Source organism: Pan troglodytes, chromosome Y, assembly GCF_028858775.2.
Source record: "Pan troglodytes isolate AG18354 chromosome Y, NHGRI_mPanTro3-v2.0_pri, whole genome shotgun sequence".
NCBI lineage: Eukaryota > Metazoa > Chordata > Mammalia > Primates > Hominidae > Pan > Pan troglodytes.
In genome coordinates this window covers 27,067,742-27,084,018 of record NC_072422.2, presented here as the reverse complement: position 1 = coordinate 27,084,018, position 16,277 = coordinate 27,067,742, and the positions used below count along the sequence as shown (strand labels likewise).

The window sequence follows — 16,277 nt, the reverse complement described above, 5'->3', positions numbered from 1 at the left end:
GTATATAATGTATGTATGTGCATGCATGTATATAACATATAATACATATATCCATAACATGCACATGCATGTTTACACAACATATACACATACATATAAAACGTGTATATATACACATAACATTAATATATGTACATTTTAAAATAAAAATGTTTATATGTGTATGTATAGTACACATATACATATAAAACATACACATATACATTATGTATATGTACATCATTTTTCAAGGAAAAGCATATTATGGGCTGCTTCTGACTTGCCTGGGGAACATGACTGGTTGTATTTGTTTTATCTGGCTGGTATATTGGTGTCTAAATAAACGACCCTCAGTCATTGTTAAAAAGTCATATGACGTACGGTTAGATATCAAGTCTGTGGCCTAACTCTGAAGTGATGTATTTCTCTATTTAGTGACACAATAAAAGCAGATTTTTCTTTTCCAAAGAACTCTGCACTTTAACCTTTAGAATGTTACACATTTTGCTCCAGATTGAGTTTTTGCTACTGAATAAAACTTTCTATTTTTTATTCTAAAGATACAAGATATCTTCAGAAAGTTACAAGAGGCTGGGCATGGTGGCTCACACTTGTAATCCAGCACTTTGGGAGGCTGAGATGGGAGGATCACTTGAGGCTAGGAGTTTGAGACCAGCCTGGGCAACATGGCAAGATCCTGTCTGAATTTAAAATAAAACAAAATGATAAAATATAGAATGCAATAAAATATAATACAATACAATAAAAAGAAAGATAAAAGAAGCAGATGAGGAAACACCCATGCGAGACTGACAAGGTAGCCTTTGATTCTCTTCCAGGGAGAAGGAATCACAACCTTCCATTCCTGCCCTGATCTCTAGCCCTGGGCAGTGAGCCTGTCTTCAGCGCTTTGCCTGGGCCCTGTTCCCAAACCCAATTTTGCTTTTCATCTCCAGTATCTCTTCAACGTTCACCACATGTACCTTCAGCATCTCTAAGACAAGAATCTAGTGTGGATGCAATGCCTCCCATTTGGTACATCTTCCCTTGTTGATTTTTCTTACACATTACGTTTAGAAATCTCCCATGTAAAATATGTACTTGACATTTTCATTGATTATTATTATTATTTTGAAAGGAAATTGCTTATAAAACATCGACAGAAAAGATGCAATTTGAAAAGACGCAGTTTGGCGCAAACGAGTGTTCTGTTGAGAATAAGCCCTCGAGCATCTCTGCAGGAGCAAAAACTGGCCTGTAAGAAAAAGCCCAAGAAAGTCCAGTTACCTGACATGCAGTTCTGTCAGGGTCAGGCCAGCTGGATTTAGCAGGGAGGCTGCTCCTCAGAAGAAACGTCTTCTTCCTGCCAAAACAGACACGCACTGGCTGTTTTGGCAGCACTGAACGTCTGGGTCACACATGTGCATAGTTGATTCAGTCTGAAAAGCAAAAACAGGAATTCTGGAGAAACAAAGCTAGGTTATCCCAGGAACAGATCAGGCAAGTCCCCAAGGAATGTACTGCTGGCTCTCTGAGGCATCCATAAAAGACCCTCTGTAGGGGTGATTAGACCCAACATGAGGTCGTGGAGGTGACAAAGTCCAGCAGAGTCAAAGGAATGAGAAAAAGATAGTTGGAGAGAGAAAGTGGGACGAGGGGGCCATTGCAAGTGTGGAGGCTGCGAAGGCCCTGAGCTCTGGGCGCCCACCCTATTTATTGGTGCTCAAACAAATAAACAGGTGGTGAGGATGTGGTGGTTGAAAGGAAACAGTGTACAAGTGAATGAGAAACATATGGCTGCTTGAGATAATGGGAGTGCTAGAAGCAAGGAGCCAGCAAGTCTAGCAGAAATGCAAGCCCTGCCTCAGCTTCTCTCCCAACACTCAGCTTTTCTCCCAACATGCCCCCCTTCTCTTTTTCATAAAAACCACCACAGCTGTCACTATTATTAGCATAAGGTGGCCTTTTAAAAAATTAATTGAGCAAGGCAATTGCAGGCTGTGTAGCCCTGAATTGCTGGTTGGTGATCCAGTTTCATTTTTCTTAGACCTTATTCAAAATGGAGTTGCTCTGGTTTGAACGCTTCCTACATATCTCCCCTTTCCCTTTTACAAAAGAACTTTTAATGTTAGCGGTTTCAGGAGGATGAAGGTCCATCTTCTGTAACTTCTTCTTGCTGAATAGGGGTGATGATACTCTTGCCTACGTATTAGGGTCTCTTGTATTCAGGGTAGAGAGGAGTTCAGTTAAAAAGCATTGGTCAGTTATGCATAGGTAAAACCCTGGCACTCCAGTAGTTTCTCAGCATGGCTTGCACTAGGTGAACCTGGTCCGTGGTTGGGATCCATGGGTCCTTCCAGTCTCCTGTTCCATGGTTGTACACATCTTGAGGGCACCTACATGGTTTGTGTCTCCTGCAAAAACACAAGCATACTTTCACCCCCATGTTAGTAAATCTACTGAAACAGAAGCAAAAACTTTTGTGGCTGTAGCCAGGAGGCATGCCATTGTTGAAGCATTTGTAACTCAGCCTCTGCCTCTTTGGTTAATTACCATGGGATAAAACTTACCATTGATAATGAGAAGCAGGCCCCTTCTGGCAAAAAGCACAGAGAACACAAATTGAGGCTTAAAAGCAATCCTTAAACCTCTTCAATTTGCACTGTACAGGTGGATCCACTGGATGCTGTGATTCATGGTAGAGCTTCAGACTTTTGGTGGGCACCCACACAGGTACCTCATTGTCACCTGGAGAGACAAAAGCAAATCCTCTTCCCCATAAAATTATCTTTCCGTTTCCCCAGCTCTTTGTATGTTCATCCCTCCACCATATATCTTGTCCAGCCTTTTTCTTATCCTTTTGTCCCATCAGGTGTTGTTCAGCTGCAGTCATGGGTTGATCTTTTTGTAAATTAAAAAAACTTAATGTTAATAAAGCTAAATGCAATTGCATATGTGGTGTCTTATATTCCTGGTCCCCTCCCTTTTGCTTTTGTATTTGAGTTGTTAAAGTACGATTAGCTCTTTCCAGTATTGCTTGTGCTTGTGAGTTATATGGAATACCCATAGTATTGAGAGGTGAAGCCAGCTGGGCTTCTGGGTTGGGTGGGGTCTTGAAGGACTTTTGTGTCTAGCTAAAGGATTGTAAATGCACCAATCAGCACTCTGTGTCTAGCTAAAGGATTGTAAATGTACCAATCAGCACTCTGTAAAAATGCACTAATCAGCACTCTTTAAAATGGACAAATCAGTGCTCTGTAAAATGGACCAATCAGCACTGAGTAAAATGGACCAATCAGCAGGATGTGGGTGGTGCCAAATAAGGGAATAAAACCTGGCCACCCAAACCAGCAGTGGCAACCTGCTTGAGTTCCCTTCCATGCTGTGGAAGCTTTGTTCTTTTGCTCTTCACAATAAATCTTGCTGCTGCTTACTCTTTGGGTCTACATTACCTTTATGAGCTGTAACACTCACTGCGGGGGTCTGCAGCTTCATCCCTGTAGGGGTGGGTTGCCCCTCCACACCTGTGGGTGTTTCTCGTAAGGTGGAATGAGAGACTTAGGAAAGAAAAAGACACAGAGACAAAGTATAGAGAAAGAAATAAGGGGACCCAGAAAACCAGCATTCAGCATATGGAGGATCCCGCCAGCCACTGAATTCCCTTAGTATTTATTGATCTTTCGTGGGTGTTTCTCCAAGAGGGGGATGTGTCAGGGTCACAAGACAATTGTGGGGAGAGGGTCAGCAGACAAACACGTGAACAAAGGTCTTTGCATCATAGACAATGTAAAGGATTAAGTGCTGTGCTTTTAGATATGCATACACATAAACATCTCAATGCTTTACAAAGCAGTATTGCTGCCCGCAGGTCCCACCTCCAGCCCTAAGGCGGTTTTTCCCTATCTCAGTAGATGGAGCATACAATCGGGTTTTATACCGAGACATTCCATTGCCCAGGGACAGGCAGGAGACAGATGCCTTCCTCTTGTCTCAACTGCAAGAGGCATTCCTTCCTCTTTTACTAATCCTCCTCAGCACAGACCCTGTACGGGTGTCGGGCTGGGGGATGGTCAGGTCTTTCCCTTCCCACGAGGCCATATTTCAGACTATCACATGGGGAGAAACCTTGGACAATACCTGGCTTTCCTAGGCAGAGGTCCCTGCGGCCTTCCGCAGTTTTTGTGTCCCTGGGTACTTGAGATTAGGGAGTGGTGATGACTCTTAAGGAGCATGCTGCCTTCAAGCATCTGTTTAACAAAGCACATCTTGCACTGCCCTTAATCCATTTAACTCTGAGTTGACACAGCACATGTTTCAGAGAGCACGGGGTTGGGGGTAAGGTCACAGATTAACAGAATCTCAAGGCAGAAGAATTTTTCTTAGTACAGAACAAAATGGAGTCTCCTATGTTTACTTCTTTCTACACAGACACAGTAACAATCTGATCTCTCTTGCTTTTCCCCACATTTCCCCCTTTTCTTTTCGACAAAACCGCCATCGTCATCATGGCCCGTTCTCGATGGTCGCTGTCTCTTCCGAGCTGTTGGGTACACCTGCAGACTAACAACAGACAAAACAGGCACACAAGGATTAATATGAGATTTATAATTGTAGTACTTCCAATGGTCTTAACCCAAGTGACAGGGTTAAGATTTGCGAGGCCATCAGCAACGCCTGCAATTGCCTCAGTTCCTGGCACCAAATTTAAATGGGCTTTTGACGCTTCAAAAATTTGTTCTTTTAATTTGGAAATGTCTAAAGTGAGATTATCTTCTCTTCCCTGTAGATGGCGTCTAACCATGTCCCAGTGATGCTCAGACTCATTATAAATTTGGGGTGTAATACAAAAGTCTGACGTATTCCAGTCACACTGTAACTGGAAACGATGTTCTAAGCTCCTGAGTCTGTCTCCCATCCAAATGACAGTTTGTCTAAGATCATTAATTTGATTTGCCAATTTTTCATCAATACTAGATTGTGAATTCCACAGTCTTGTAGAATTTTTTTGCCAATCATTAACAAAGTTTACTGACTGAACAGAAGAGTGCAATGCAACTCCTACTACAGCAGCCGTAGCTGTGACTGCAATTAATCCCATAATCACTGCAATTAAAGTAAAAATGAATCTTTTGGATCTATTTAAAACAACTTTTAATACTTCAGTCAAAATATGGATGGATGGCGAGGTCTCCCACGGTCGGTCCATGGACACAGGGATCCACATGCCCTCTCTTGCTCTCACCAGCAGAATACGGTGTTGCCAATTAAAAGTTGAATCAATACAAGTAAGCAATCTACAGTTTTCACAGGTTATAGTCTGGGAGTCTGGTTTAATAACTATATTTCCTACAACTAGCATATAAGGGGGCTTTACCCAACTTTGTAAAGGAACTGTTAGACTGGAATTTAGGTTGATAGTATAAAATGGCTTACGATCTCTTGTTTCTAAAGTTTGATTTCCGGACCAAATTCTAATGTGGTGTGAGGCCACAGTAAGCCTCCATAATTCTGGGTGTTCAGGACCAGAAACAGGACTTATTATTTTTGGTCTTGGGGTAGAGATTCCTTTTTCTCCCCATTCCCAAGGGTAGAAAGACTGCAATTTTTTATGCTTATGTTTGTCTAAACTTTCTGTTAAGTCACTATCAACAGCTGGACTCACTTGTGCACTTGGACACGACTGAGTTCATCCTGAGCAATTGTGGTAGAATTGACCTCGAGGTGCCCAATCTATAATAGTTCCGAATTCATTGTTTTGTAATATCACCGCACTATTGGCCACACATTCTTCCCAAACTAAAAGTTCTGTATTTTTTGATTCTTTGGGAATTTCCTTGGGGCAAGTTTCCCTTTAGGTCTAAATTTTAATGATCTTTGATAAGAAAAGTCTTGTAAATAATTTACCCGTGGCCTGAGTGACATCCCGCTTACCATGTGATAAGTGAATCTACTGATGGGACTGACAGTAGGTACTTCTACCAACCAATTTTGGACTGCAGGCATTAAACATCCTGGTGCTCTCCCTAGGCAAATAGGAGGATAACGATACCCAATGGAAATATTTATCATCATCCCTTCTTCCTCAGGTTTGGCAGGGCAGCGATCATCTGTGGGGCCAGGTACCCATACACTATCCTTAACATATACTTCTATAGGATTATCCATCCATGTGACTGGTGTTACCATCTCCGCGGAGGTGCTTTTCTTTGCATCTCTGATGGGTTCATTGTAGAACTTCAAATGTCTAGTGGGTATCCAAACAGGAAGCTGATTTTCTCCTGGTGAAACACAAGCAAAACCTCTCCCCCACGTTATCACCTTCCCTATTTCCCATGTCTTATTTTTATTATCTTTCCACCAAATTAGTTTTCCTTCATGTGGGCTGTTCTTTTTACCAGTAAGATGTTGTTCTGCAGAAGTAGTAGTCTGATTTCTATAAATGTTTAAAAAATTTAAAGTATAGAGTGCTAGATTAAGTTGCATCTGAGGAGTGGTACACTCCTTACTGTCTCCCCCTTCTTTTTGTTTAACTAATTGAGTTTTGAGTGTTCTATTAGTTCTTTCAACTATGGCCTGTCCTTGGGAATTATAAGGAATTCCTGTTGTATGTGAAATTTTCCACTGACTTAAGAATTTTTGGAAAGCTTTACTACAATATCCTGGTCCATTGTCAGTTTTGATTTTTTCTGGAACTCCCATTACAGCAAAACAAGACAATAAATGTTTTTTAACATGGGAAGTACTTTCTCCTGTTTGGCAAGTTGCCCATATGAAATGTGAATAAGTATCAACGGTTACATGAACATATGATAATCTTCCAAATGAAGGTACATGCGTGACATCCATTTGCCATAATGCATTAGGACACAGACCTCTGGGATTAACTCCTGCCTCTTGAGTGGGCAGGTGTAAGACTTGACACTGGGTGCAATGTTGTACAATATCTTTTGCCTGTTTCCACGTGACATCAAATTTGTTGTTTAATCCTGCTGCATTTACATGAGTCAAAGCATGAAGTTCTTGTGCTTTTATGAATGCAGATGATACCAGTAAGTCAGCTTGTTCATTTGCTTTAGTCAAAGGCCCTGGTAAACTAGTGTGTGCTCGAATATGAGTAATATAAAATGGGAAATTTCTTTTTCTTACAGTTTGTTGTAATAAATTGAATAGCTGGTTTAACTGATCATCCATGCTATATTTAATTAGAGCCGTCTCAACATCCCTTGTAGCCTGTACTACATATGCAGAATCTGATATAATATTGATAGGTTGGTCAAAATCTTGTAACACCGTAATGACTGCAACCAACTCTGCTCTTTGAGCCGATTGATATGGAGTTTTGATTACTCCTTCTTTTGGCCCTGTGTAAGCCACTTTTCCATTGCTGGAACCATCAGTAAATACTGTTAGAGCATTTTCTAAAGGTTCACATCTGGTAATTTTAGGTAAAAAATCTCGACCCCACAGATTAAGAGGAATTGAAGTAATCATTGGCTGAACAGTACTTTCTTGATTATCTGGCCCTAAGCAATGTAAAATCTCAGTACTTTGTTATACTTCTGAGGCTGTGCCTATGCCGACAAGTCCTGTAACAGCCTTTTGTTTAGGCCAACTTTTTGGCCACTGATTTAAAGCAATGATAGAGACATCTGCTCCAGTGTCTACCAACCCTTCAAACTGTTTTCCTTGAATAATGGCCTTACACACAGGTCTGTTCTCTGAGAACTGACTTGCCCAATATGCAGCCTTTCCTGTCGGATCAGTGCTTCCAAACCCTCCTATTCTTTTTATTTCAGTATTTCCACCCTTAATATATGGCAGGAGTAATAATTGAGCAATCCTGTCTCCTGGACTGGCACTCCAAGGAATTGAAGAGCAAATAACCAACTGAATTTCGCCTTTATAATCTGAATCAACCACACCAATATGAATTTGAACTCCTTTTAGATTTAGACTTGATTTTCCCAAGATTAGTCCTACAGTCCCCTCAGGCAGTGGGCCATATACCCCTGTGGGGATTTTTTGTGGGGGCTCCCCTGGAAGCAGAGAGACTGCTTGTAGTACATAAATCTACTGCTGCACTGCCACTTGTGGCGGGGGACAATTGTTGTATTGTGGTAACTGGCTTATTCCCTGAAACACTTGGGACAGTGGGGGTTGTTGTCCCTGAAAACCCTGAGGAACAAATGGCTGAATTGGGAATGCCCCAGTTTATTGTGGGGCCTGAGGCTGGCCCCTTTGCTCATTTCCCGACAATGGTTGCCCATTTTTATCAAATTTAGAATGACATTGACTAGCCCAATGTTTTCCTTTTTTACATCTTGGACATAAGTCAGGTGGCTCTCTACCTGTTGTGGTAGTAGCTTGAATAGTTATATTCTGTTTAATTAAGACTGGGCAATTCTTTTTTAAGTGACCAATTTGACCACAATTATAACATTTTCCTCCAAATGTTCTAACTTGTCCTCTGAAAACAACTCCTGTTATTGCTTGAGCCATAAGCATAGCTTTATGCATAGCTCCTCCGATTCCATCACAGGCTTTTACATATTCTGAGATTACATCTGATCCTGCAGGAACCTTTCCTTTTAATGGCTTAATGGCTGATTGACACTCAGGATTGGCGTTTTCATATGCCATCAACTCCACTATGACCTTACGGGCTTTTTCATCAGCAATTGACTTTTGAGCAACATCTTGGAGCCTTGCCACAAAATCAGGGTAGGGCTCTTTCGAACCTTGTCTTACTGTATTAAATGAGGGGCAGGCGCTTCCTGGGTCTTGGATTTTTTCCAAGGCTCTAAGGAAGATAGCTCTAACTTGCTCAATGGCCTCATTTTGCATTAATGCTTGTTGACTAATAGTACTCCAATTTTGACCTGTTCCTAATAGTTGATCTGCATCTATGTTAACTGGAGGATTGGCAGCCCTATTTCTTCGGACCTGTTCTTGTACCCCATCAATCCACCAAAGTCTTAAATTGTAAAAATTGAGAGGGTGAGAGAGACAATTTTGCCAGAATCTCCCAATCATAAGGAATGAGTCTATGTCCATGAGCAATGGAATCTAATAATGTCCTCATATAAGGGGAGTTGGGTCCATACTGTTTTACTCCCTCTTTCATATCTTTTAGCATTTTTATTGAAAAAGACTTATATCTGGCCTTAACTGTGAGAGGCTCTCCCTCTTAGGCTCCTTCTCCAGGTGGCATCGGTTCTAACGTTACTGGGAATTGCCACACCTCAGTATCTCCTTCCTTTCTTGATTTATCAATAATTTCATGTAATTCACTACCCTGTCTACTAGGTGGTGCCATAGGATTAAGTCTCCTAGTGGGCGGCTGAGGGTATGGCGCCCTGCCCTGTGGTGCTGGGGGCATTCCTGGATATCCATACTGACTTTCTGGGGGTGGCCGATACTGAAGTTCAGCCAGCGGCCAGTATTGATAGGCTACTGGGCGGTTGGGTCTTATTTTCTTTAACCTGCATTTGAGGTTGTAATGTTACGGGCACCTGACCTGCTGGAAGAGGACTTGGCCCTTGTGGTTTAGACTCTGATGGCCCCACTAATTCGGGACCTTTTCCTTCTAATTTTAACGTTTCAGGATATATCACCTCCTGTAATTGATTATAGTCAACATTTTGCGTTGACTGAGCCATTACCAGCTCTGCTACATATTCGCAATATAAACCTTCCATTTCTTTCTGGGATTTTTTCCTTGTCTTTTCATTACAATCTATTAAACAGCTTCCAGGGGCATCAGAAACTGAAACGCTATCTTCTTCTGTTTGAAATGGTTCTAAAGCTGCTTTAATAATGGCCCAATCATTCCATACTGTAAGTGGAATGATATTACCCTTCCTACCTGCTTGTTTTAGTTCCTTACCAATTCTTTTCCAATCTTTTAGATCTAAAGTTCCTTGTTCTGGAAACCATGGGCAAAATTGTTCTATTATTTGAAATAGCTTGATTAGATTTTTTGTAGATACTTTAACTCCCCCTCTTTTTAAAAGAATTTTAATAAAGCTGAGATAAGAGGCATATTTACTTTTAATTTTACTTTTAGTTTGCCCCATTATCATCCTAGCTTCCTCCAAGTGCACACGCTTACCGTAAGGCTGACTGTAGATGTACTCGGGATCTCTCATCGACTTGTCCTCAATGACCACGCTTGAGCTTACCTTCACCCTAGAGAAAAGCCTCCATGTTGGGCACCAGATGTAGCGGTGGGTTGCCCCTCCACACCTGTGGGTGTTTCTCGTAAGGTGGAATGAGAGACTTGGGAAAGAAAAAGACGCAGAGACAAAGTATAGAGAAAGAAATAAGGGGACCCGGGGAACCAGCATTCAGCATATGGAGGATCCCGCCAGCCACTGAATTCCCTTAGTATTTATTGATCTTTCGTGGGTGTTTCTCCAAGAGGGGGATGTGTCAGGGTCACAAGACAATTGTGGGGAGAGGGTCAGCAGACAAACACGTAAACAAAGGTCTTTGCATCATAGACAATGTAAAGGATTAAGTGCTGTGCTTTTAGATATGCATACACATAAACATCTCAATGCTTTACAAAGCAGTATTGCTGCCCGCAGGTCCCACCTCCAGCCCTAAGGCGGTTTTTCCCTATCTCCGTAGATGGAGCATACAATCGGGTTTTATACCGAGACATTCCATTGCCCAGGGACAGGCAGGAGACAGATGCCTTCCTCTTGTCTCAACTGCAAGAGGCATTCCTTCCTCTTTTACTAATCCTCCTCAGCACAGACCCTGTACGGGTGTCGGGCTGGGGGATGGTCAGGTCTTTCCCTTCCCATGAGGCCATATTTCAGACTATCACATGGGGAGAAACCTTGGACAATACCTGGCTTTCCTAGGCAGAGGTCCCTGCGGCCTTCCACAGTTTTTGTGTCCCTGGGTACTTGAGATTAGGGAGTGGTGATGACTCTTAAGGAGCATGCTGCCTTCAAGCATCTGTTTAACAAAGCACATCTTGCACCGCCCTTAATCCATTTAACTCTGAGTTGACACAGCACATGTTTCAGAGAGCACGGGGTTGGGGGTAAGGTCACAGATTAACAGAATCTCAAGGCAGAAGAATTTTTCTTAGTACAGAACAAAATAGAGTCTCCTATGTCTACTTCTTTCTACACAGACACAGTAACAATCTGATCTCTCTTGTTTTTCCCCACACATCCCTGAAGTCAGTGAGATCACAAACCCACCAGGAGGAACAAACAACTCTGGACTTACCACCTTTAAGAGCTCTAACACTCAACGCGAAGGTCTGTAGCTTCACTCCTGAAGTCAGCGAGACCACGAACCCACTGGAAGGAAGAAACTCCAAACACATCAGACGAGATCAGGCACATTTAGGGTGGTACGGCCGTAGACTCCAAACACATCTGAACATCTGAAAGAGCAAAATCTGGACATACCACTTTAAGAACTGTAACATACCATGAGGGTCTGCAGCTTCATTCTTGAAGTCAGCAAGACCAAGAACCCACTGGAAGGAATAAATTCTGGACACTGTATGGGTAATGTTCTATTGTTGAAAAAATATAGCCATGGCTTTACAACAGTATCCTGGGCTGTTATCGGTTTTGATTTTTTCTGGGATTCCCATCACTGAAAAGCTAGATAAAAGGTGTCTTTTAATATGAGCTGTAGCTTCCCCTGTTTAACATGTGGCCCGATAAAATGTCAATAGGTATCTACTGAAACATGAACAAAGGACAGTTGTCCAAAAGCAGAAATATTTGTTACATCCATCTGCCAATGGAATTTGGAGATTAACCTCTTGGGTTAACTCCTGTTCCTTGATGTGGCTGATGCAGGACTTGGCAGGCAGAACAGTGTTGCACAATTTCTTTAGAACAGTAAAAGCAAATTTTTCATAATCTTGGGCAGCCAGAGGAATGGTAAAAAAAGCAATACTTTAGATCTATTACTGAGAGGCCACTATTTAGGCATCATTGTTGGGGAGGGCAGCCTGGTTGTGAGAGGTGAAGCTGGCTGGGCTTCTAGGTTGGGTGGGGACCTGGAGAACTTTTCTGTCTAGCTAAAGGATTGTAAATGCACCAATCAGCACTCTGTGTCTAGCTAAAGGTTTGTAAACACACCAATCAGCACTCTGTAAAAATGCACCAGTCAGTGGTCCGTGTCTAGCTAAAGGTTTGTAAAAGCACCAATCAGCACTCTGTAAAATGAACTAATCAGCACTCTGTAAAATGGACCAATCAGCAGGATGTGGGCAGGGCCAAATAAGGGAATAAAAGCTGGCCACCTGAGCCAGCAGTGGCAACCCGCTCGGGTCCCCCTTCACATTGTGGAAGCTTTGTTCTTTTGCTCTTCACAATAAATCTTGCTGCTTCTCACTCTTTGGGTCCACACTAGCTTTATGAGCTATAACACTCACAGCAAAGGATTACAGCTTCACTCCTGAAGTCAGCGAGACCACAACCCACCAGGAAGAATGAACAACTCCATATGCGCCACCTTTAAGAACTGTAACACTCACCATGAAGGTCTGCAACTTCACTCCTAAAGTCAGCAAGACCACGAACCCAGCGGGAGGAATGAACAACTCTGGATGTGCCACCTTTAAGAACCCTTAACACTCACTGCAAAGGTCTGCAGCTTCAGTCCTGAAGTCAGCAAGACCATGAACCCACCAGAAGGAAGAAACTCCGGACACATCTGAACATCTGAAGGAACAAACTCTGGACACACCATCTTTAAGAACTGTAACACTCACCGCAAGGGTCTGCAGCTTCATTCTTGAAGTTAGCAAAGCCAAGAACCCATTGGAAGGAACCAATTCTGCAGACAGTTGTAGCACAACCATGGGTTGAATCACAGGATTAACAGCACTTAAATCTGTTAACATTTTCCATTTCCCTGATTTTTTTCTTAATGACAAATACAGGAGAATTCCAAGGGGAGAAAACAGGCTCTGTATGTCCCTTTTGCAATTGTTCCTGCACCTGTTCTTTTAAAGCCTCCAGTTTTTTCTGTTTCAGCGGCCATTGCTCCACCCAAACCTTGGCAGTTAGCCAAACAGGAATGAGAGTTGGAGGCTTAATGAAAAATGATACCCCAATCTGGTCCAATCTGTTGGCCCTTTTAATTCTAAAGATTCTGATTGGCCAATTATCATTTTCTAGTCCTTTTCCCAGGTGATATCCCATATTTTTCATCATTTGTCTACTATTATTACTCTACTGATCCATAGGAATAGAAATTTCAGCATCCCATTGTTGCAATAAGTCTCTACCTCATAAATTAAGAGAAATAGATGTAATGATAGCCTGAATTGTCTCTTCCTGACCATCCAGCCCTTGACATGGTAAAATCAAGGAAAACTGAAAAATTTCTGAGGCAGCTTCTACTCTAACAATACTGATGGTTGCCTTTTGCTTAGGCCAGTGCCAGGGCCATTGATTTATAGCAATAATAGAGACATCAGTTCTAGTATCTACTAGTCCTTCAAAATATTTTCCCTGAATAGTTACTGTGCAAATAGGTCTTTTGTCAGACACTTGATTAATCCAATACACAGCTTTTCCTGCTGGATAAGTATTACCAAAGCCTCCAGTTTTTTTCATTGTGCTGCTTCCTAGTTTCATGTAAGGTAGCAGCAACAACTAAGCAATTCTTTCCCCTGGAGAGGCAGACCACAGATTTGAGGAACTAATAATTAATTGAATTTCTCTGGTATAGTGAGAGTCAATTAATCCCTTATGCACAGTAACACCTTTTAAATTTAGACTAGAACTTCCAAGAAATAAACTGACTGTTCCTGAGGGTAAGGGTCCGCTAACTTCTGTGAGGACCTTCTCTGGTGGCTCCCTAGGAAGTGTGAACTAAAAGGTGAGTTACATACATGTTTACAAAACACAATTGGACATTTTCCATTATTTTGAGATAAACCAAAGTAAATTTTAAAGTTTCATTTGGAGATTTAAAAGCTGAAAATACTTTCAGCAAATTCTTAAATCTTAGGAAAGTATATATAGTCCATTGTCTATAAAATCATTTGCCTTTTTGACCTAAAAATTTTAATACTTGAATTTAATAGGTTTTTCTTCTGGAAAAGTTCTTTGGCATTCAAGTAAAATCGATATTTTCAGAGTAGTCACCTGCATCACACTGGAATGACTGCTTTAATTTCTAAATCATCAGTTAGTGTAACCCAGGGATACTGATGGCCTTGATACATAATTTAGTCTTGTTACTATAGTGTGTGGTAATAAGGGCTTTGGGGGGCATCATCTGACCCCATTTCTTTTTACCACAATGGTTCCTGCTACAATGTCATAGGCTATTCAATTATGTGGAAAAAACAGCAGTGTGATGCAATCAGGGAAAAAAGAAGCTATAGAAAAATTCTTGATCAAAGCTCATATAACAGACATTGTAATGCTAACAGTTGAGGAAGAAATCACTAAAACCTGACTTGGTGCAATAAGCACTACTAATATATCACATGTCACAACTCGAAGCCCCAGCAGGAACTTCCCTGGGGTAGATCCACCTGCTCCCCAAATGCAAATTATCTCATCAAACAAACAAATAATCTGTATATAAGAGCCACAACCATTATTTTCTGCAAGTCTTCCATTGATGTGTCTTCATCTATTTCTTCCATTATATAATGCATAGCAAACTTAGAGGTATCATTTATCCCACTGAGGTGCATAATGCTTAAGACAATTATTGTTTTCACAAAGAAAAGAATAAAGAAATCCATCTTCTCTGCCATAAATCTGTGGCCCAAGGATGGAATAATGTATTCTCTGCCTGCCTGTCACTGAGGGTCACTTGGGCTTCTCAAAGGGGCTGTAGATCCTCCCTTCATCACTGGAGTGGCCTGGACTGATGGCTACACATGAGGAGCCCAGGGTCCCAGGCCTGCAACTGGAGCAGGGGTGCTGATGCCAGCAGCTGTCCCCAGGTCAGGCCTGGTACACTAGACTGGAAGTAGAAGGGTTTATAATAGCCCATGTGCAGGGATGGTGGCACTGCCCGAAGGGAAGCTCTGTGGGAATGGTTGGGGCCTGCAGCAGGCAGGGAAGGTGGCTGGGCCACTGCACCAGGTGACATAGCTGCAGCAGAACTCCCACAGCCAGTCATGCACTTGCCAGGAGCATTCTTGGGTGCTCAGCTGCCCCACTCTCTCCCATGGCACCAGTGCCTTGGGCACTTCACAGCCTGCCTGCCCCTGCAGCCCTGCACCAGAGCTGGAGGCTGCCTCCCCACACTTCCTGATCTTGCTGGGCAGCTCTGATTTGTTGGTGGTGGCAGCTGTGAGGCTGGGGGCTGTGGGCCAGCCCAGGGCCTGGGGTTCAGCCTGGGGTTGACACGGGGGCATGGGACAGTGGCAGCAGAAGGGCGTCTCAGGGAAGGGATGGGCTTGTGGTCCTCTCTGCCCTTGTCATGACTGGGAAAGCAGCCTCAGGCTTCCTTGGGCACCTCTGCCATTGTCACCTCAGAAGCACCCTCCATGGTATCTGTCACTGCTCCATCTTGATACGCCTTTTTAAAATCTCTTCCAATTCTCTCCCATTCATCCAACTCCATAGTCCCCTGTTCAGGAACCATGGGCAAAACTTCTTTACTGCACTAAAGAGTGATAATAAATTCTGAGTACTTGTAGCAGGATAATTAAGGAATCAGAGAGACCTAGGGGTTGAGGAGGAATTATTTAATTATTTAGGTGCACCGACCCAGTCAGATTAACACCCAAAGAACTGAGCTGTGAACAGAGTCAAGCTACCTTTTAAGCATTTTGTGGGGTTGGAGGAGATCTGTGCAGGGTGAAGCATATTACAGAAGAGAGAAACAAAGACAGTTATTCAATTGAGATATGCATTACATCAGTTCTTACTTTTCAAGAAACAACATGTTTTATGACTTGAGATTATCTGCCTAGTGACTTTGCAGCTGCACAGCTAGAGAAACAGGGTCTTCACAATACCTGGGAAAGGGAGAGATAAGGCTCACTAGCCACAGAAAAACAGGCAGTTAATTTTAAAGGACTTCAGCTCTTTCTCTTCCTCAGGGGGAACTGCGTTTTCTTATATACGACTGAGTTTTTGCTTACACGTTCTTTAATTTCTTTCAATTCCTCTTCCATTTCCCCCATTTGGTGCTTTTTAAAACAAAGATGTTAATAGAAAGCACCACTATTTGCCATCTCTTCCCGGAGTTGAGCTGTTTCTTTTATTGGCAGTGGCTGATATTTGGTTAATGCCGTCAATAGCATGGTAGTGTTTCGGGTTACTACTGCCTCTATAGTT

The 16,277-nt window shown here is 42.4% G+C and overlaps 1 long non-coding RNA gene and 2 pseudogenes across 1 annotated transcript; all 3 read right to left on the bottom strand.

Annotated features, from left to right (window-relative positions):
• Positions 1-1,270: 1,270 nt before the first annotated feature.
• LOC134809415 (uncharacterized) lies at positions 1,271-5,098 on the bottom strand. Its single transcript, XR_010155021.1, has 3 exons — positions 2,550-5,098; positions 2,306-2,393; positions 1,271-1,418 (listed from the first exon to the last, which is right to left on the bottom strand). It is a non-coding gene; the product is annotated as an uncharacterized LOC134809415 (long non-coding RNA).
• A 2,832-nt stretch (positions 5,099-7,930) lies between these two features.
• On the bottom strand, positions 7,931-10,055 carry LOC134809414 (endogenous retrovirus group K member 8 Gag polyprotein-like; annotated as a pseudogene).
• Positions 10,056-14,246: 4,191 nt separating this feature from the next.
• On the bottom strand, positions 14,247-15,459 carry LOC112208364 (protein FAM8A1-like; annotated as a pseudogene).
• Positions 15,460-16,277: the final 818 nt, after the last annotated feature.